The 21748-nt window shown below is 50.3% G+C and overlaps 1 protein-coding gene across 1 annotated transcript in view; it reads left to right on the plus strand.

Moving 5' to 3' along the window:
* Positions 1–6543: 6543 nt before the first annotated feature.
* The window catches only part of LOC116941771 (lipoxygenase homology domain-containing protein 1-like), a 109763-nt gene continuing 94558 nt past the window's right edge, over positions 6544–21748 (plus strand). Inside the window, exon 1 of the mRNA XM_076066704.1 lies at positions 6544–7018. The gene's annotated coding sequence lies outside the window, so the exon portion shown is untranslated. The remainder of the gene's footprint in view (positions 7019–21748) is intronic.

Here is a 21748-nt window from a genome sequence, read left to right on the forward strand (position 1 = left end):
TTGGCGATTATGACATTAAAAGTTGTAAAAGACATTCCCTGGCGCAGTGATAACACACGTGCCTCACAGCAAGGAACTCATGTATAGAGTTTGTGTGTTCTCCCCCTGTTCCGCATGGCTTTCCTTTGGGCTGTCCAGTTTCCTCCCATTGCAAAAAAAACACCGTACAGTATTATGTAACTGGTATTGGCCAAATATCCCAATCCTGAAAAATTACCTGCAAATGACTCAGTTGGGTTTACACACAGCAGCAGCAGCAGCATCGCCCCCTACTGCAAAAAACTAGGAAGGACCCTCCTGAAAAAAACTATTGAGACTCGTGATGCCTTCCTGGGTAAACAAGCATCGAAAGCCAAATAGATTGTTGACAAATACTGTTGGCAAGCTCCTATTAAAGGAGGTGGTTAGGCCATCATCACATTCATTGCCTTTGTCTGAAACTCCTCATTGATATGTTTCCTCTCCTGACCATGCAGCGGGACAAACCGAATTATTTGTTACTCACAATGCTCCCCCTACAACAGCGCATGTGCAAGTGCGGAAACTTTTTGTCAATCCGCTGCTGGATGGGTGTTCCGTCAGAGACCCCAGGCCGTGTTCACGTTCACGTCACGGACGGCGCGTGGCGTCGTGCCGAGGAATCATCGAACCGTTCTTGACCCCCCACCACCACCACACCCTGAACATCTGTGAGAAAAAAAAAGAGCTTTATAGCTCACGGGATTCCTCCGGTGTTCATAAATCTTCCGATTCAGGGGGCAGTTTGTGGCCACCAGGCTAGCGAAGTCGCGCGGGCATTCTCCGGTGATAAGTAAACAAACCCGAACTGGCCCGTACGTACACACGCTGTATTTAATTTACAACAGCGAGTGGGTAACGAAAACACTCGCGTCTTAGGGCGCAGCCTGCCGTGACCCGAGTGCCAAGTTAACAATTGTACCCTTGCGGTGTTTAGGGTTCCATTTTCGTGGTGAACAATTGTGTCTCTGGGGGGGTAGGAGTGGAGCGTACATGTGGATGATTTTTCAGAGAGAGTGTGTGCGCATTCAGAGGCCGCAGAGGAAAAATAAACATTTGGCACACCGCACGCACCTTCGATTTAGCGCGGTTGGCTACGTGCGGTGCGAAGGAAGTTCAACGCGCGTACGCTCCGTTGCCTGTATTGGGTGATGCAGCAGTCGCGTACGTACTTCGTTTACTCCGAATAAGCGCCACTTTTAAACAACTTGAGTTGTTTTTTTTAACCCTGCCGTTGCCGTGTTAGTGTGCATTCGTGAATACTCTACTGGAATCGTGAATATTCTACTGGAGTAAATGTGAGGCGGTTAATACTCGCCTCACGATGCAGAGATAGGAGCAATGACATGAGCTCGTGTGCTGGGGCTAGGCGTATTGTTACATCCGCAGGGCCGAGCTGGAGACAGCTTCGGGAGGGAGGCCTTCATCCAGCAGTGGATGTGTCACGAGGCATTTTGGAAATATGTACACGGGGATTGTGTCGAGGAGGAGATGCGTCCACAAAAAGAGGGTGCGCAAAGCGAAACCGTGCCAGGAGACGGCCAATTGTAGCCAATATGTTCATGGGAAATTTTGAGACAAATGCCATCCAGGCATCCACTCTATATCCGTCCTTGTGGGAGAAGTACGTAGATGACACGTTCGTCATCTGGCCCCATGGCCGACCAGCTCTGAACCAATTCCTCAACCACATCAATTCTGTACACCCAGCCATCAAATTCACCATGGAGGTGGAAAAGGATGGCAAGCTACCTTTCTTGGATGTTTTAATCGAGAGGAGACCAGATGGCTCAATGGGACACTGTCTACAGGAAAACCACCCATACGGATGCATATCTAAAACCTGACTCCCACCACCATCCTGCCCAGAAGAATTCCCTCATCAAAACTCTACACCATAGAGCTCGATGTATTTCTGACCATCACCGAGCCAGTGAACTGGAACACATACACCAAGCCCTCAAGATGAATGGATATTCAGACTACACAATCCGTAAAGCTATCACCCCAACCGTTGGGAAAGAACCATCTGAGAACCCAATGAAAACCATCACCTTGCCATACATAGCAGGGGTCACCAAAAATATCTAAAAAAATCATGAGCAAACAAGATCCAGGTTCGATTTAACACAGTACATAAAATTCGTGATCTGATCCCATCTGTGAAGGATGTGATCCCTGACATCCAATACCCCAGCTTCTACAAACTAAGCTGTGTCTGCGGCAGTAGTTACATTGGAGAAACTAAGCGACATGTCTCGGACCGTGTTTGTGAACATAAGGCAGATCTGAAACACGGTAGGACCAATACCTAGGCCATGGCTGATCGTTATTTTAATGCGGTGGGCTCACACGAAATTGATTTCTCGAAGACGAAGGTACTTTGCAAACCCACTGGATATCAACAAAGATTCGTTCATGAAGCCATCCACATATACAGACACAACTTCAATCGAGAAGATGGGTATAAACTGAGCAATTATTGGAAGGACGTTATCAACCAGTTTAAGTCATAACTGGCTGTGATGTTCCCATCCTACCACCTTCCGACGTTAGTTATTTTCGGCTCTCTGATTTACATTAACAGGTTAAATTTCCCACATTAACATAGCACCCTCCATGCCCTCGTTGAGGCCGCTGTCCGATCTTACATTAACATGCTAATCTCTCACACTAACATAGCCACCTCCAATGCCCTCGTTGAGGCCGCTCTCCGACCTTACATTAACATGCTAAATTATCACATTAACATAACTAGCCCCGCCCACTTCGTTTATGGCCTTTGGGCTACGCCCATTTTAAACCTTTAAAACTGTTTGCCTCAGCAGCTGTCCCCCTTTTTTCTTCCTGATGACGCACGCTTGTGTTGCGATCGAAACGTCGTCGTTTTTTTGTTATTTTCTGTGAACCTATCTACGTGACTTTACCAAAAGTCCCAAAGAATATATAGTCAGACTAGTGGCCAACACAGCGAGGGAAGGTCTTTATCAATTGGAGGTGCCGGGGAAGGACAACAAACCAAACGCAAAAAGCAGTTCTCAAAAAACTGTGGCTTGACAAGGGAGAAATTTATAATAATCTTGCAAAATCTTATAGCAAGGTTGTGTTCATATTGAGTGCATGTTTATCCAGAGTCCCAATACTTGTTTTTGTTTCTGGAGGTTCCTGAATTGAGATTTTTTTGGTCGATTCCACTTTGCATATTTCATACATGCGAGGAAGCCAGATAAAACGAAACTATCTTTTAAATTAATTGTTATTTTACCAAGTAAGGCCCACTGAGCTATATAGCTCTTTTTAGAAGCGACTTAGCCACAAATGATAGCTCAACGAAGTGGCTTAGCACGTGTAAATTTATAGTCGTGAAATTATTTAAACGCATGTTTCTAAATGTGGAGGGAAACAGCGGAGGACCTGGAGAAAAATCCATGCCGCCACGTGGAGAGCATTCTAACTGAAAATATACAGCGGGCATTAAAGTCGGGATCGAACCCACGACCGCCTGCATACGAGGCGACGGAGTTAATATCAGATGAGCGGAGCACCCGTACACACCTTGATCTCGTCACGCTTCCCACACACATCAACTGAGTGTCTCGTACCTGGGTGTCTTGCACTGCCTGCAACTGTACAGTACATTCTCCACCAACTCCAGCTGCACTCACACTGGATTACAGCCACGGGTTCCGTATTATCCGCATTTAAGGTGCACTTACCCCCCCCTCGTATATTACAGCAAAGGTCGTGTATGTCTTATCAGATTTGAATCAGACTGAAAGAATCCGATGAGCTATGAAGCTCTTTTTCACAGATGTCCAGTAGGGGCAAGTCAGAAAGTTACAATAGCAAACAATTTAAAAAACCCGATAGGAGTGCAAAGTATTGGAAAGCTTAGAAAGTCACAAACTATAAATACAAACTGTGTACGCGGTTAGCACACTGCGCTACGAGAAACCCAGCGACCCGAGTTCAAATTCCACTCGCGGCCAACACCAATGACGATTATCTGAACCGGTCCTGGACCTCTCCTAGGTCGATTCAGCCTCAAATGAGTACCTGGTGCAGTGTGTAAACATCGCCACTAGGGAGACAAAGGCGGCCGGGCGTGGTGCTGGCCACCCACCCCCTCATGTGCCGTGCCGGCCTTCATAGATGCTCGCTAACAGCGCTTGCCCGAACAGTCTGTTTAAGGCTATACGGGGGAATCTGTGTCTTTGTTATTACTGTACGCGCACATATTTGGTGCGTGGCCCTTTCTGGAGCGTCTGATAATGCGCGGATGAACGTCAAAGCATCGCCACTGCATCCTCGGACCAACTCCTTCTGATCGTCTCACTAAAGTCTTTGCTTGCTTGGCACCACGACTCCACCGGGCGGGCGACTGTTGTGCGGCGACCGCTTGTCGGCCCGCCCGCCGGGGTCGCCTCGTGCCTTCGCGTTGTTCACGAGCCGAGCGACGGAGCGACCACTCCCGATTCACCCCTCGTGCGGTCGTGCGCCCCCCCCCCCTCCTCACCCCCCGCCGTTCACCAGAGGTCCGCAAACAATGCGGTGGGCGTGTAACCAGGCTGTTCTGGCGAGTGCCATGGAGATGTTTTGTTTTGGGTTGTTCGTGGTTTGCACCGTTGACTCTGGGATCGCGATTAATCGTGGCCATGGGCAGCCAGGTGTCGCCTGGGACTCTGGAGCTCATCGGACGCCACTGCTCCCGGCCGAGGTCCCCCTGCGGGGAGCGGTGGCGCAGTGGTTCGCGCACTGCACTACGAAACCCCGAAACTCGAGTTCGATTCCCGTGGGGAATAACTGAGCTGGTTCCTGGGACTCAGACTTAAACACGTAGCTGGTGCGGTGTGTAAAACATTAACACTGGGGAGACAAAGGCGGACGGGGGTGGTTCTGGCCACACCGCGGTCTTCAATGAGGGCTCGATAATAACACCACTTGCCCCAGCAGACCATGTAAGCTGCACGGTGGCTCTTTATCATTGTCTCTGCTGCCCTGCCCAAGTCCTCTTGGACTGGAGCCATGAGTACGCACTGCTCTGTCCTGTCCACGGTGGAGGGGGCTCCAAGGTGGGGAATACACACGCGTGGCACAGAAAACCATGGGAAGTTATGCCCTCCAGTGCGTTGAATTCAATATTCATCATTACGTTTTGTTATTTACTTCTGTAAAGGTCTTGATACTGTTTGGGTTTCCTCCGTTAAATTAACTGAATGATTGGTCTGAAATCCCTGGAAATAAAATTAAAGCCAAAGTGGGTCTCTTTGTAACCGATCGATGGGACAGTACTCTCCTCTGTTAGAGGCCCTAAACAAATGGTGAAAATTCCACATTCCCATGGTGGAAGCCTGTTTCTCCATAGCACGTACACTGTTAACTTCCCACAAAGCGGTCGTTCATTTATTGAACATAGATTGCTGAATCGACCTACTCGCGACCTTCTAAGCTGCGAGTCGTGCACTAATCAGTGTCACGAACCGGCATGCATTACCTTAATTACCAAGATTATAAATGACAGGCAAAGCATTACGCTTGAAAACAGCAGCTCAGAAATTGTCACGTCTACGTTCAACAGTTGCTTTTTTCTCCATTCAAATGTGCGTCAAATTCCTCTTTAACCCCGCGTCACCTATAAAGGGACGTGAACCCGAAGACCCAGATGGATGACATTGCATCGGAGCTTGCGCCGCGTCCTCTTGAACGCTTTCAGGGGGCTTTTTGTGCTGGCGGCAGCGACCAAAGTGCAAAATAATGCCGTTGATAAAAAGGTTTATCCAGGCGTGCTGCATTCAAACGAGGGCCTTTTCTCCCTGCCTACCCTTGCACAAAGCCGACGAGAAAATTCATAGCTGCCAGGATCGGGGCATGGCGACGCCGCCCACAGCCGCAATTACTTCGACTCACAAAACCCAACAACTCTATAAAACGTCACCATTTGCACCGATCGTTTTTGAGCTCCGTTGCCAAACGGCCGACGGGGGCGGGCTTCTCTGCACGGGGTTCAGAAAGCTCGGTCTCCAGCGTCGCCAAAACGAGCGGCGCCTCAGCAACGCTCGGGCGCCTTTGGCCACGCACGTCCAACTGTGGGCCCACCCCCTCGCCGCCGGCATATTTTGACCGCTGTGCCCTAAGAGGAAGGTGGCGGGGGGAGAAGGGAGATGTGGGGCGTGAAATTCCCCAAACAAAACCTCGCTTTGAAACCAACAGCTGGACGATTGCATTGAAGCGGCCCCGCTTCGGCTGTGAACCGAAAATGCGAAAACACTTCAATTCAGAGCGGCGTGCAAGTTGGGACCCTTGCGAGGGGGGCACGCGGTGGTTGTTGTTTTACAGCCAAATCCTGTAAGGAGACAGTTTGCAAGGTGAGGGCGCCCAGCGTGGGGTGGGGGATTTAGTGGGGGGGGGGGGGATGGTGCTGCTGGGTTGCTGGCCCTGTTTGTCTAGGGCGTCCGAATGTTTGCAGTGCTGGGCTGGGTGCTTGGGCCCCCGCGGCGGCGAGCTGGAGAGGGTTGAGTGGGAGCAAAGGTGGGGGGGGGGGGGGTCTGCCTCGCGCGTATCTCGGCGACTTGTTTGGAGTTAGACCCAAACAGATATTTGCCGGCCTAGCAACGGTCGCTATCCGCCTCCACAGGGCCCATCCGCGGCGCCAGCCCAGAACACAAAAAAACACCGCAAGAAGCGCTTCCCAAAAAACGGGGGGGCCGGTTCGCTTCAGAGTTTCAAAACGACCGCTCTCGCACAACACGCGGGGTCCGATTCGGCCGGGGCAGGAGCAGGGGGACAATATGCACCACCTAGCGTCGGGGACAGCAGACGCGTTGCCGGTGTCGTTCTGAGTCCAGGTGGAGCCGGGAGCACGGGCGAGGTGTCCCACCGGGGACGTTGGCGAGATCTGAGAGGTTGGACTGTGGACGCTGTTGGGCCGCTTGCGTGGAGGCCAGCAAGCCGCGGCCGCTGTCGATTGATGCCCGGGGATTATTTGACGTTCTTGCGTGAGGTACGTAGGCGAATAGCCTGGCGAGACGAGCTGCGGGACCGGTGCTCGCGAAGTTCGCCGTGTCACGGCTGCCTCCTGCGACGTTTTTGGCTTCACTCTTGCAATGCTGCTCAGCAGTGGACGGTGGCGAGTAGGAAGTTTATTTACTGTTGCGGAAACCTCTCGAATTGTCGGAATCTTCCCGCTGGTTGTAGGTCAATGGCGGCAAGGTGTAACCCATTAAAGGTATATGCCGCTGTGTTACTGCTGATTTATCGACGTTTCTTGTGCACGTCAGTTATGAACGCAATGCTGCCCACTCGGATAAGCAGGTTACGTCCTTTCCCACTAAATATATTACATTTGTGAAATTTGTAAACGTCCCCTGATGGAGGATAACACGTGTATTTACAGAATGTAACATCTCGTGTGATATTGTGAGTGACTGGCGGTGGAAAAGGCCTTAACGCCAAAGATGTGATTTGTGGATGTAATCTACAATTACATCTCGCAGACAAGACTCTAGGGGGTATTTCTTTAAGCATTACTTTTGGCCCACGCGTCGCCCATTGCGAACGGGGCAGCACGCGTCAGCCTCAGACGCGCAGCTTCAGAACGGCGTGCAGGCGTGCACGAGGCGTCCCTTGACAACGGAAGATGTCAGGCAGCAGGACATTGGAAGTCGGCGAGTGGAGTTGTTGATCCGATAGGGAAGGGGTGTGTGTGAACAGAATGGTGACCACTCGAGTTTCCTGGAAGACGCAGGGTGATGGGGTAGCACCTGTGTAAATGCCTGCGCTCTCCCAGAATCAGAACTCTTTATTTAGTCTGGAAATATCTGATGAGTTATGAAGCTCTTTTTTTAATAGATGTCCAGTAGGGGTGGGTCAAAGAGTTACAAGAACAAATAATAATTAAAAAAAGGATAGGAGTGCAAAGTATAGGAAAGGTAAGAACGTCAATAAAAATACGTAAATATACCAAAATTTTACTATTTTTATTTTACCAGGTAAGGGCCACGGCGCTATTATTTATTTTCCAGAAGCGACCTGGCCACAAACAACAGCTCAACTAAGTGGCTTATCGCGTGGAAATTTATCGCAGCCAAATAATCTAAACGCGTGATTCTAAGCTGTGGTCACATGATCAGCAAAACTGGTCACGTGGCTTGGGAAATATTTACTTTTCTAAAACTATTGTAATGACGGCTTTTTATTAAAAATTTGGTTCTAATGGTCAGTCCTTGAAAACTCACCGAATCTGAAGCCTCTTGAGACTCAGTGAAGCTCCCAAACTCCCAAACCCAGCAAACTCCGAGATGGTAAGAGGATGGTTCATACAATCGTTTGTTTCTCCACCAAGCAATTAAATGAGTAACAACACTTCCTGAATCAGAATCTCAACAGTCAGCGGAGGCATTCATGCATTAAATACGTGACAATGTTATCTTCATAATCATTGTGTTTAATATTTGTGTTGCCATTCAGCTCAGTCTGCTACAATCCTGTCCACTGCAGTGCAGCACAGAAACACGCGTCCTGCCTCAAGTCCACACGGTTTGTGTCCCGGTGTTCCGAGGATTTGGCGGAGTGGTGATTATTATTGTCCAAATCTGAGGTCCCCCATCCACCTGTGTGGCCAGGGCTTAATTTGTCACTGAATATTTTCCAGGTTGCTATCTCGACTGAAAGGTGGCACACCACGACTCTTAGCCAAGTCATAGCGAGAGGTGCACTGGAGTCAGACCTGGGCCCTATTTTAATTACAAACACAGCAGCATTGTTAGCTTAAATTGCAATTACACAGTAATTGTAATTCATTGTGCAATATCATTGATTTGTGCAATATAATTGACGGCGCTTCACATTTATTTTTTACGGATGTTTTTGCGTGTTTTTTGTCCACGTTTTATTCATCCGCATTTTCAATGTATGGTATTAATTCCAATAAGACACGTAACGGTCCAGTATTAGAGGTGAATCTGTGTGTTACGTTTAAAAATATATATATTGTATTGAGGCAATGCGCGGGCCCGTTACATTGCGTCGCGTGTTCGAACCGTTGACGTGAACTAAACCGGTTGTAGAAAAGCAATGGGTAGAGAGAGGGGGGGCAGGCCCGCTTCTCCAATTATTTTGCGTGTCTTTTTTAACGAGGAAAGCCTCACCGGGTCTCAAGCCCTCTTTCAGGAGGGCCCTGCCATAGTTGTTTTGCAGCAGTGAGCGATGTCACAATACGTAATCCCAACTGAGTAATTCACTTGCATTTTTCAGCATTGGGAAGTTTGGCCAATCCCAGTTTCTTTGTAGTTGTTTCTTCAGCTGAATGACGCAATTGCAAACCCGACTGAAGTTAATCCAGTGTCCTTCATTGCAAGGCCCCGCAGGCCACTAGCGGCCCCTGGTGGCCTTTAGTGCGGCCCCTGACGTGTGCCCCCTCCCCAACAATACGCAAATAGTGAAATCCCCCCCATCACCTCATCATCATTGTGCTGTCAAAACCACCAATGGTTTCAAATGTTTGGCTTCCCTCATCACATTGATGATGTCTTTTCGGCAAAAGTGGCCGCCCCCTCTGAGAATTCGTGAAGAACCCTGAGTTAATGAGTTCATCCCTGGCAGTGGCCGCTGCCTTGCACGAGCGGCTGCGGCCGTGGCATGCGCTCGGCTCCTCTTTAGACGGCGCTCCACAACGCGCTTTGAGTTGGCACGCCGAGCTTTTCCCGCCGCGTGGGGCAGGACAAACAAAGCGGCGGTGGCGTTGCCTCTCGCCGCCGCCCACGAGAGCGAAGCAGCGCAAGCAGTGACGTCACGTGTTGACCCAGCCGGGAGTAAATCAAATACGAATTGGGCCCACGGTGGGGGTAATCAGACGAGACCGTCTTTCGCACACCCGCACGTAGCCAACCGTGCTAATTGGAAGGTGTGTGGGGGGGGGGGCAAGGCCAATAAACTAAACACATAAGGCAGTCCGGCACCACGGCGCGTGCGTTTTCGGGGGCTGCCGTTGACGCAGCCTGAGAGTGCTTCAATCCGGCGTTTGTTGTCGACGATGGTGGTAACGCAATTTCCGTACGGACGTCCAAACCTCCTGCTTGTTGTCGTCCGTCGTCAAGGTTAGGAGTTCTCTCAAACAATTCCACTGATGCCACCGCATGCCACCGTCACTTCGTGCCTCCTGCTGAGTCACCTAGCTCTTGTAAAGTTGACATTTGACCTTCAACTTCCTCTGCTTGACCCTCATTAGCACTCTGATGCCCCGTCTCAGTTACATGCCCTCCTCCATCCTGCGCACGCGTCCCACCCACTGGAACCTTCTCTCGTGGATGACACCTACAACACTCTCCTGCCACGTTATTTATTCCACCTTGCTTATCCTATCCTGCTACACTGTATATGGAATTCCGAGCATCCTTGAGCTAAACTTCAACCGGTCCAACACCTTTTGCAGAAGCACCCAAATTGCTCGAGACCTTATCAGATCTGGGAAACACTCAGCAGGGTTGCTTGCGTGCATGACAAGTGACCCTCACGTATACAAACAGGTTGGCATAGGGGATGAGGAGCCACGTGGTGGGCATTAGCGGGCAGTTTAACATGTAGGCTATCTCAACCAATATCCATGATAGTTTTTTTGGGTAATATCGCGTAAATATATATTAGATAGCAGTACAACAAAATGCATTGTTGTAGATAGATATATGTATATACTTCCATGTCTACTATGCTCCCCACCTTCACATCCCGCAGAGCGCGAACAGGCCCTCATCCAGCAGTGGGTTGACAAGAGGGGCTGTACATGTACTTTTAATGTGGTGGCGAGTAGTTTTGCAGTACAGTACCGGTATGCACTTGTTTATTTTGTCTCTGTTGACATGTGTACCCTGGCATGACGCAACGCAGCTTTACGTGGCAACTCACTCGTCCATTGGTCAGACGCCAGTGGGCCCCCAGCATTGCCGCCGTATTGCCGTGGGCCGGCTAGAAAAAAGGAGAGACGCGGAATCTCCAGCAACCGTGCCGGCGGAAGCTGCGGCTAGTGCCCAGTGGCCGTCACGCATCACCAAGTCAGCCATCGCCACCGGGCCGCCGTTGCGTGCGGAGCAACGTCGTGCGGCATTGGTCAGTGAAACGGTTCAGGACACCGCGGTGTATTTTTTGCTCCGGCGGTTAATCCCATCTGAGGACTGCTCATCCAGATTACCCACAGTGCAATGCGCCTAATGTGGGCTGTGGAAAAGAGGCTATCTTTGGATCCCTATCTCGTCCCCCGCACAATCCGGCACCCAATCAGGGTAATGGGGTTAGAGGTTTGATTGCAGTGCTGTGGTTCCACGATCAGGTACGGAACGGATATCACAGCTCGTGCCTTGGTGGGGGCATAATGGCTGAGCTGAACGGGTAGGTGGATAGATAGGGAAGTAGGGGCATAGGTGGCTATGTGGTCGGGTGGGTAGGTGATAGGCTATCGAGTGCGAAGTGGTGTTTGTGATTGAGTGTGCAGGTGGTGCACCTGCACTGGGGTTCATGGGAAGGAGGGACCCAGGTTCCAGGCTATCAACTATGGGAAGAATTGGACAGAGGAGGGACCCATTTCAATCATTACACCAGGGCCCATGCCAAATACGCTATGTTGCTGGATAGGCATGTAGCCGTGGTAGAGAGGAGATGTTATCTCCCTCACCTTGTATGCAGGAGGTAGTGGGTTCTATCCTGATGCTGATGATGCCTGTTGTATATTTGGAGTTCTATTTCCCAGTCGTCACGTGGGCATTTCTCCAGGTCCTCCGGTTTTGCCCTCCACGTTCATCAACGCGTGTTTAGAATATTTGGTCACGATGAATTCCCTCATCTAATCAGTCGCTTTGTTGAGCTATCATGTGTGGCCAGGTCGCCTCTGAGAAAAGAGCTCATAGCTCAGTGGGATTTACCTGGGAAACAATTTTAAAAAATTACATTCCTAAGTTGTCTTTGAAAATTAATTATCAGGCCCAATACATGCATGGAATCGCATGTGTGTAATATCGTTCCGCGAGTGGGACCAATATCTTCACATGGACAAATAATTACTGTTGGCGATCCCAATCCGAGTTTGCACCGTTTCGCTCATTTGGGTCCAAAGCTGCGGAAACGCATGCTCACTGCGATTGCCTGCCACAGTTTGCCGACATTGAAAGTGCAGCTGGAAAGTCATTTGTTGGATTGAAATGTTTGTGTCATAAAATTAAACCATTGGACATGCACTGGCGAAGGACGTGGCAGCAGCAGCAGCTACCCGAATGTGCCACGTGAATTGTTTGTCTACGTACCGTGCATAGCCAATCGTGCTCATCGGAGGTGTGGGGGAACAATAACAAACTAAACAGATAAAGTAGTTCTAAAGAAATTAGTTTTTTTTAATCCAGATTTAAAAATCCACAGTTCCAGTAGCTTCCCAATGTCGGAAGGAAGAGCGTTCCAGATGGCAGCAGAAGTGCGTCTGGAAGCATGTGATGCAGTGACCATCTTTGTTAGATAGCCAGCCAAAAGCCTGTGGGAGGATGACCGGAGTTCAGGCAGTGTTTGTAAATGTTTTCCGCTTTCAGGATTTTCTTGTTCCAGATGACGATACATATGTTCAAGACAATTACGGCACCATTATCATAAATCTTAAAAGCTCCGTTAAACATGTATAGTGGAACTCCTCTTCTCTGTGACGCCAATACCCATGAGTTTTATTCTTCCCATTATCTGCAGTTCTGCCCCATCTCTCGCCGCGGAACAGCTTCCTTTTATCCGCAAATTATTTTCACCGACAACAGGAGTTATCCTACAAATTTATCCTATTATTCCCAAATTATCTTAATATTTTTTTCGTCTTTCCCCCGTCGCGGACAAGTGGGCGTCGATGTTCAGATAACGTGACAGATAGTAGGGTGCATGACGGATAGTAGGGTGCGTGACGGATAGTAGGGTGCGTGACGGATAGCAGGGTGCGTAACGGATAGTAGGGTACATGACGGATAGTAGGGTGCGTGACGGATAGTAGGGTGCGTGACGGATAGTAGGGTGCGTGACGGATAGCAGGGTGCGTGACGGATAGTAGGGTGCGTGACGGATAGCAGGGTGCGTGACGGATAGTAGAGTGCGTGACGGATAGTAGGGTGCGTGACGGATAGTAGGGTGCGTGACGGATAGTAGGGTGCGTGATGGATAGTAGGGTGCGTGACGGATAGTAGGGTGTGTGACGGATAGTAGGGTGCGTGACGGATAGCAGGGTGCGTGACGGATAGTATGGTGCGTGACGGATAGAAAGGTGCGTGACGGATAGTAGGGTGCGTGACGGATAGTAGGGTGCGTGACGGATAGTAGGGTGCGTGACGGATAGTAGGGTGCATGACGGATAGCAGGGTGCGTGACGGATAGTAGGGTGCGTGACGGATAGCAGGGTACATGACGGATAGTAGGGTGTGTGATGGATAGCAGGGTGCGTGACGGATAGTAGGGTGCGTGACGGATAGTAGGGTGTGTGACGGATAGTAGGGTGCATGACGGATAGTAGGGTGTGTGACGGATAGTAGGGTGCGCGACTCTTGCACCTGCGGATGGGAGGAGTGTTGCCGTAGAATCGTGTTGCATCAGGAGGCAGCGAGTGTCGCACCTGCTTCATGCCCCTGGCTGATCTGTCAGGCTTGAGGCTTGTGCCTTTGGTGTTCCTGGTGAAAGGCCGGTAAGTAAATACTAAAACAAATGAGCAAAGCAACACGGTCCGCAAATAACGGAGCGGCTACCCATCCCGCAAACCTTCGTGCACTGTACCCTGGATATTATTACTCAACACTCGCGTCATGACATGAAGGAGTCACTAAAACAGGGAGAGTGTAGTAAAATAAGTAATATTAAAAAAAAATTCAAACACGCTTTAATTAAATGTACCGTACTCGTAATGGAAGAACTCCACGACTCCAGGAAGTGACCCCGAAGCTTGCCATAACGTAAGGGGCCGTGGTGGTTTACAGCCAACGTGAGTTGAGCATGGACAATTAGACCCAAGCCTAAACATAACATTAAAAATGTTAAAAAAATATTGTTTTTATTTTTTATGATAGAATATAGTATTGCCATCAGTATGACATAAGCATACCAAGTTTGCATTGGGAAGTGGGTGAAATTTTAATTACAAGATTTGAGGATACAACAAAAAAGCATGTAAATATGAAATAAATATTTTGGAAAAAAATGTGACGAAGAATCGAATCTGTTTCTCTGGCTTGACCCCGATTGCGCCTCCCATGGTCGCGTCCTCCGCGAGGCAAACAATCCGTTCAGATCTCTGGAAGAGCAGTGCCGCACCTCCTTGTTAGAGAACGGTCCGCAGAAGCGGATTTCACGGAGCTACCTTTGAGATTTTTTTTATTTTTCAAATGACATCTGGTCCACACAAATTGGGCGCAGTGTGTTTCAAACTGATATTTTTCGTTCTTAGAGCTGGAATTTTGTGAAATAAAGGGCAAAATCAAGTTAAATGGGGGGGGGGGGGGGATGTTTGTTGTCGTGGCTTGCTGCCGGTAATGCTGGTCGTCGTTTGTGTTGGTTGTTTTATTGTTGCTGGGTGCTGGTGTTGTCAGCTGTTGTGGCGGTCGGGTGCGCTAACTTTTGGTGGTGCGAGCTGTTGGTACTGCTGGTTGCTGGTGTTGCCAGCTGTTGTGGTACTACTGGGTGCGCTGACTTTTGGTGGTGCGAGCTGTTGGTAGTGCTGGTTGCTGGTGTTGCCAGCTGTTGTGGTACTGCTGGGTGCGCTAACTTTTGGTGGTGCGAGCTGTTCGTACTGCTGGTTACTGGTGTTGCCAGCTGTTGTGGTACTACTGGGTGCGCTAACTTTTGGTCGCCCTGGGTGCTGGCGGTGTTCTCATTGTTGCTGGGTGCTGGCTGTGTTATTGTTGTTGCTGGCCGCTCACAGCGTTGCCAGCTGCTGTGGTGCTTGGGGGTGTGCGAGCTCGAAGAGCCACGCTAATCCAAATTGGATCACCGTCCGTGTCACGCGCGCGAGAGAGAGAGGGCTGCTCGCGGTCTCAAGGCCACACGGCGTTGCTGTGCCATGGGACGTACCGACGTCACCTGACGTGAGCGCTTCTCCCTCTGCTCAGGCTCGACCTTCTGTCTCTCTCTCTCGACGTTGTCGTCGTCATGAAGCATAAAATGTTACTCGTTGCCTAGTCAAGGTAAGGAATCCGTTTCCCCCCTCTGGATATTTGACCGTGGAAAGATGTCAGAGTGGTCTTTCGTGGCTCGTGATCCACTTTCTAGCACATTCTCTACAAGGTGGACTCTAATGGAATAAGGTACCATGCCATTAAAAACAATCAGTTTTTTGTATGAATGGCTTATGATGTTTTGTTTTATGTAAATGACCAACTTGTGCATAAATTGTCTCGAACAGAAATGCTACCGGACGTTTAATCTATTTTTAAAACTGAACACATTCATCGTTGACGCTGCCCTCAAAGGAAAATGCGTGAAATAGACAACGTCTTTGTGCACTAAGTAGCGAAGCGTCACCGATTACACTGGTCTACAATGTTTTAGACGTCATCTGCTTCAGAGATGAAATGTGCTGTTTATTATGCATTTTTACATGCTTAATTCATATATGGCAATTAAAACAACTGATTGGCTACTGTTCCCAAGATATTTAAGTTTTAACATTTTACGTCTTTGTATATTGTGTAGATAGAGTTTTACTCATACATTGTAAACCTAGGTCTTTTTATGTGTTTATGGTTGCTTTACATGACAACATGTCACCTGTCCTGTTCATGTAGCATTTAAAAATCAGCAAAAGGTTATATAGATAGAATGTATTATGAATCAAAAGACAAAAACTATTATGTGTATATAAGTACGTATTCTTAGCTTTTTCGGTAAAGTCACGTTGAAGGGAAACAATAAAATAATAAAATAATATACATATATTTTATTATTTTTGTTTACCGAAAGACCTACGAATATGACTTACTGCAGTCACGAAAGCTTTAAATCAACATGTATAAGTACGTAGTTTAGTCCTTATTCAGTGTCTACTCGCGGCTTCTTGACTTGTCTCTTGTATTCAATAAATGGACCATCTCTTGTCACTGTCCAGCAATAGTCTGCTGACGGACTCCATTTGCCCTGATAGCGTTTCTCCATTGTTGCAATGTCCAGGTGAAATCGCTCGCCATGCTCGTCGCTCACTGCTCCGCAGTTCGGTGGGAAATAATCTAGATGAGAGTGCAAAAAATGTATCTTTAGTGACATGAATCGATTGGCGGTGACCCGGGTCACCATCGCGACCCAGTGGTGCCACAACTTCCATAACTCCGAAACCAGAAGGCCTATGAAGACGGGAGATGTCACTGAGCCCGATATGCACGCCAAATATGGAAATAAAAAAACAAACGCAAAACACCCATAAAAAATGAGGGCTGCTGGGGATTTGTGCGTGGCAACGGCTCTTTATTGTTTTGAAAGTACATCAGGATGCTGGTCTGGTCATTCCCCAGCACGTTTTGCTTCTTACGGGGGCGGCCACCCTCCTTGTCTTTGGGAGCGAGACCACTTGGAGGCAATGGCGCACCAGGCGCTCTCTTGGTACGACCGGCGGTCATGGTCGTGCTGGCGGGATCGACATCGTGGTCATCATCGCTCCCAGCATCGCCCTCCGGCAGGACAGGGTAGTACCAGCGATGCTCCCAGAAAAAAAACCTTAAACTCTGCCCGGCCCACCAATATTTTGCGGTGACACGGGCTACCGTCAATCGATTCACATGTTGCAACCAAGGCTTTTGTATGCCTTGAGGAGGTTTTCCACCAGCACCCTGTAGTTGTCTGCCTTGTTGTTTCGGAGAAATTGTGTTGCCACTAACTGGAAGGCTTTCCATGCCGTCTTTTCCTTGGCACACAGTGCACTGTCAAATGCATAATCTCGAAAAAGTTCACGAATCTGAGGACCAACAAAGACACCTTCCTTTATCTTAGTTTCACTTAACTTTGGACATTTTCCACGGAGGTACTTGAAAGCTGCTTGTGTTTTGTCCATGGTTTTGACAAAGTTCTTCATAACACCCAGGGAAGTTACCCCGTTGTGTTGGAACTGAATAAAAATGCGCTGCCTCCAAGTCTAAGAGTGCGAATCAGTTGAACCCACTACAACTGGCGTCAGAAGTGGCCAAAGTTTTTTAGTGAGATAGGCCGAGTTAGGTGATGCTTACGCGACGCAGACAACCTACCAGGACGTTGTCGGACGACGAAGACGAAGAGGGTATTATTCCCCAGACAACCCCGGGGATGGCGACCCCGGAAAAAGGAAGTGAGGCGCTGCCGGTGGAGCAGCGCGATGACCATCATAGCGACGGCTCGCCGCCGGCAGGGAGAGGGCGCCGATCGTTCTGCGCCCGCCTCGCTGAACTTCTCGAAGCCGTGACCGTGATGGTCACTGAACTTGACCGTGAGGAGCCGGCGATGGAAGAGAGAGCACCGGAGCTGCGCGGAGCCGAGTCCTCCGTCGCTGCTTCTCGCCAGCGGGAAAGCTCCATTGCGCAGTCCGCGCACGTGGCCGACATTTTGTTCATTGAGCGGGACAGAGAGCCCGCCAAATCTGAAAGCCCGTTAAGTTCGCCTGTCGAGATCCCATTCCTCAGGTGACATCTACCATTTGTAAAGGAATTCACGGCCGCAGGAGGCGACTGGGTGGCCTTCAAGCATTGCTTCCAGATTAATTGTGATTTGGCAGGATGGACGGAGGCAAAGGCACTGAGATCGCTACCCGCCACTCTTGACGACGCTTTAGCGGCGTTCTGCGCCATTCCGCCGACAGAGAGGGCCACGTTTCCGCAGGCCTTTGCCCAAATTACGGCATTTTATGGCCCACCATCAAATGTTCACCACAAGTTCACTGCACGGAGGAGGGGGGAGGCCGAGACGCCCCTCGCCTTCCGCAGCACGCTGTTGGCATTGGCAAAGGCTGCCTTCCCAAAGATGGACCATGCTGGAGTCGACTCGCTGGTCCTCGAAAGGTTGCTGATGCTGAAAAAGGATCTGAATATCGTCCTGCCAGCCACGGAGGAGGATGATTTATCTTCCCTCAAAGTTTTAAGGTGCAACCAGGCACACCTGCTTTTGAAACAGCATACGGGGTTGGTGGCGTGTACCGCACATCTTGAGACGCGTGATACACCCGGAGATGTGGAGCCCATTTAAGCCTGCGCTTCGGTCCAAGGCGGAGGCTGGCGGCAACGGCCAGGCCATTGGCCACCGAGATAGATACTCGACACCTACCAACAAATATTTATTACCCTGCAGGGTGGTAGGAAACGGGCCGAGCAACTGGAGCATGACGAGCTCGTTCACACGGGACACGCTGACCGATTTTAGAGGGGGACAAGCCATTTTTAGTGAAAGTTTATGACGAGCGCATTCCATACATCCTTTTAAAACATTATGGACGTTTCCTGCCATTCAGAAGAAGTTAAGTCGGACACCAAGATGCATCACTCACTCATGCGTCGCCCATATTACTTTGCCCCGCAAAACCGTGGGCACAACGATGTTATATTTCCGCAATTCCCCGTCCCACCTCATCAATAGACACCCTCTAAGGATCACCGTAGACAATGCCCGTTGGCCCCCACCCTCCTCGAAGTTCTTATTTTAAATAAGGAGACATCCTCCGCCTGGAGTCGCCCCCACAAACGAGTAGTCCTGAAGGAGTTCTAGAGAGCTGGCCGGATGGCTGTTTGACTCATAGTACATAGTGGAGAGCCGCATGATCCGAGCATACCTCAAAAACATAATCCCATAGAGGTACGGACGATAACAGGGCGCCAATCCCAATGTTACTGGCATCGGTATCCAGAATGAAGGGCAAAGAAAAATCAGGGTACCGGAGGGGAGGTGCGTTGACCAGGCCATCTCGCAGTGCGGCAAACGCAGCCTCCTCCTCCTACACCCATCGAAATTTTTGTCCCTTAGCCACGAGGACATGGAGGGGCTTTGTGATTGTGGCGAACCCTGGAACAAAACGTCGATAATAGGAGGCAAACCTGACAAAACTACGCACTTCACCCACCGACTTGGGGGTTGGCCATGTGCGCACGCACGCAGTTTTATCCGGTTCCTTCGATATCCCGGATTCGCTGACAATGTGCCCTAGGTACCGGACAGACCTTTGTAGCCAATTACATTTCTGCGGCTTAAATTTGAGTTCCGCAGTCCGCATTTTAAGAAAAAACGCACACAACCTCTGCAGATGGTCCTCGAATGTACGGCCGAAAACATGTCGTCAAGGTAAATCGGACAAGCGTCCCATTGGAGCCCTGCCAACACCAACTCCATGAGCCTCTGGAACGTGTGGAGAAGAAACATGTCCCTGACAAAGCGTCCAAAGAGTCATCCATCCGTGGGAGCGGGTACGCGTCAGCCACGGAAACTTTGTTGAGTTTGTGGAAATCGACGCAAAACCTCAGACTCCCATCCTGCTTTTTAACAAGCATGATGTCAACGGCCAACATCTCGTCGACCGTGTGACACGTGGTCTTTCTCCGTGGGACTTAATCTGTATGGGTTTTGGCGAATGGGGGCGGTGTTCCCCGTATGAATGTGGTGACGTAACAGCAGCATGCAGCCAATATCGTATTTAACTTTACTAAAAACGTCAGAAATTTCCTTCAAAAGTGCACGCAACTCGAGCCTCTGGGCCTCGGATAAATCTGGGCTCTCGGAGCAGAGTGCGTCAATCCACGACTCGTCACAATTTTGACCCTGCCCCATAGCCCCAGCAACTCCCACAGTCCCGCCGTTTTCCCCCTCGCAACATGCGGCCGACGCGTGAGCCAAAACAGTACCCGCTTGTATGACGGACGTCTCTGAACCAACGTTCAAAACCTGGATAAAGTCTGCGCATACACTAAAGTTGGACCTCGAACCACCTTGTTGGAAGGGACTACCAGCATCCCTCCCGCGGTCGTTTCCTGGTCGAGTTGTTTCCGCAGATGTAAGGGGAGGAGTATTTGTGCACCGGGGGGGATTTTAACAGTTTGTTTGGCCAGCACTTGGACCACGGCGTTAGCCGTGCGGAACTGAGTAGGAGAGGACAAAAACGCCATTCGGCGGCCTGATGGTAACTCAATGCAGCCTTGATCCACAAGGATCTTCAGCGGCATTTTCCCTAGAAAATCTGTCCCTAACAGGCAGGGTACAGCCAGGGACTTTGAAACAAGTATCTGGTCCTGTTAACCGAATGTCGCCTATAAAAACCGTCGCCGATATCTGGCCAATAATCCCTAAGGATTGTCCATTAGTGGCAAAACAGGGGATGTCAATGGCCCAAATGGTGCGCGAATTTAGTGGCAAACATTTAAAAATCATGTCTGAAATGATGGTGGTGGATGCTCCGGTATCAATGAGCACCCGCACCTCTACGCCCTGAATGGTTCCGATCACGGCTGACGATGCCGCAGCAGCAACAACATGGTGGCCCAATGCCGACAACTGATCGGAACACCGTGGCCATCCATCGCCCGCAACAACCCGACCTTCACGTAGCGCAACCTGCCGAGAATCAACGACCCGCGACTCCGAACACGATGCCTGAGTTGGCTGCAAGGGCTGTGCGTGTGGTGCTCCACGACTCACCTGAGGACCCAGCGGAGTGAAGGACGGTCGAGCGTAGGATGGCGGCGTCGTGAAGGGTCTCCCTCGTCGAGCACGGCATCCCATTGAGACGTGTCCCGGCAGGTCGTACCTGAAGCAGATGGCCGGGTCGTCCCTTTGGCGAGGGAAGGTCTCCTTCAACCGGTCTTGGCCACCTTGTCGTCTCGCATCGCCCATCTTCCACTTTGCACCATCCAGTGTAGCGCAGGCTTGCAGAGGCTCCGCGTCTTCGGGTGCACCTTCGCCCTCGGAAGGTCCGGTACATGCGACCACGGTCGCACGTTGCTCGATCTTGAAATGTGCCTGGAGGCACCGTGCGACTTTGAATGAGGACAAGTCGTCCTCTTCCGTGGCTGGCATGGTCTCGCAGCAACATTTTTTCGAGAACCAGCGAATCCCTTCTGACATGGTCGATCCCGGGGTATGCAGACTTCGCCAGCGCCATGAGCGCACTGTGGAAGGCGAGGGGCGTCTTGGACTCCCCCCGCCTTCGCGTGGTGAACTTCTCGCACTTGTTGGACGGCGGTGCAAAAATTGCCACCATCTGTGCGAGGGCTTGAGGCAGCGTCGATTTGTCTTCGGACGGGATGGCATCTAATGGTGCCAAGGCGTCGTCGTCGAGTGCTGTGGGAAGCGCCCACAGTGCCTCCACCTCCATCCACCCCGCGAGATCGCAGGCGGCGAAGCGTCGTTGAAACGCCTCCCAGTCGCCACCCGCAGCTGCAAATTCCCTAATGAAGTGAAGCCTCTTCTTCAGAGCGCAGTCTTGAAGCTTCAGCGCTTTTGGCGGGAGGTCTGTTTTGGCAGAAATCCCGTCCCGCCTGTCTGGCAAAATGGCGGCCGCTTGCGTGGGCCGCGCCTCTCTGTTTTCCCACGTGTGGTAACCAGCAGCGGTGGAGACGTCTTGCCGCTGCTCTGGTGCCTCGACATTTTATTCCCACTTTAAAGCAGCGGCCAGAGCTGCCACGGCGGCCAGAAGATTGTCGATGCACACGTTTCGTGATCAGTGCTCTCCCTCCGGCGGCGACGGCGCGGCGAGTACCGGGCTTTTTTCCTGCTGCACCAACAGAAGATCTTCATGCTC

The sequence above is a fragment of the Petromyzon marinus genome, chromosome 12 (genome assembly GCF_048934315.1).
Source record: "Petromyzon marinus isolate PM22_M1 ecotype Great Lakes invasive population chromosome 12, UKy_Petmar_22M1.pri1.0, whole genome shotgun sequence".
Lineage (NCBI taxonomy): Eukaryota > Metazoa > Chordata > Hyperoartia > Petromyzontiformes > Petromyzontidae > Petromyzon > Petromyzon marinus.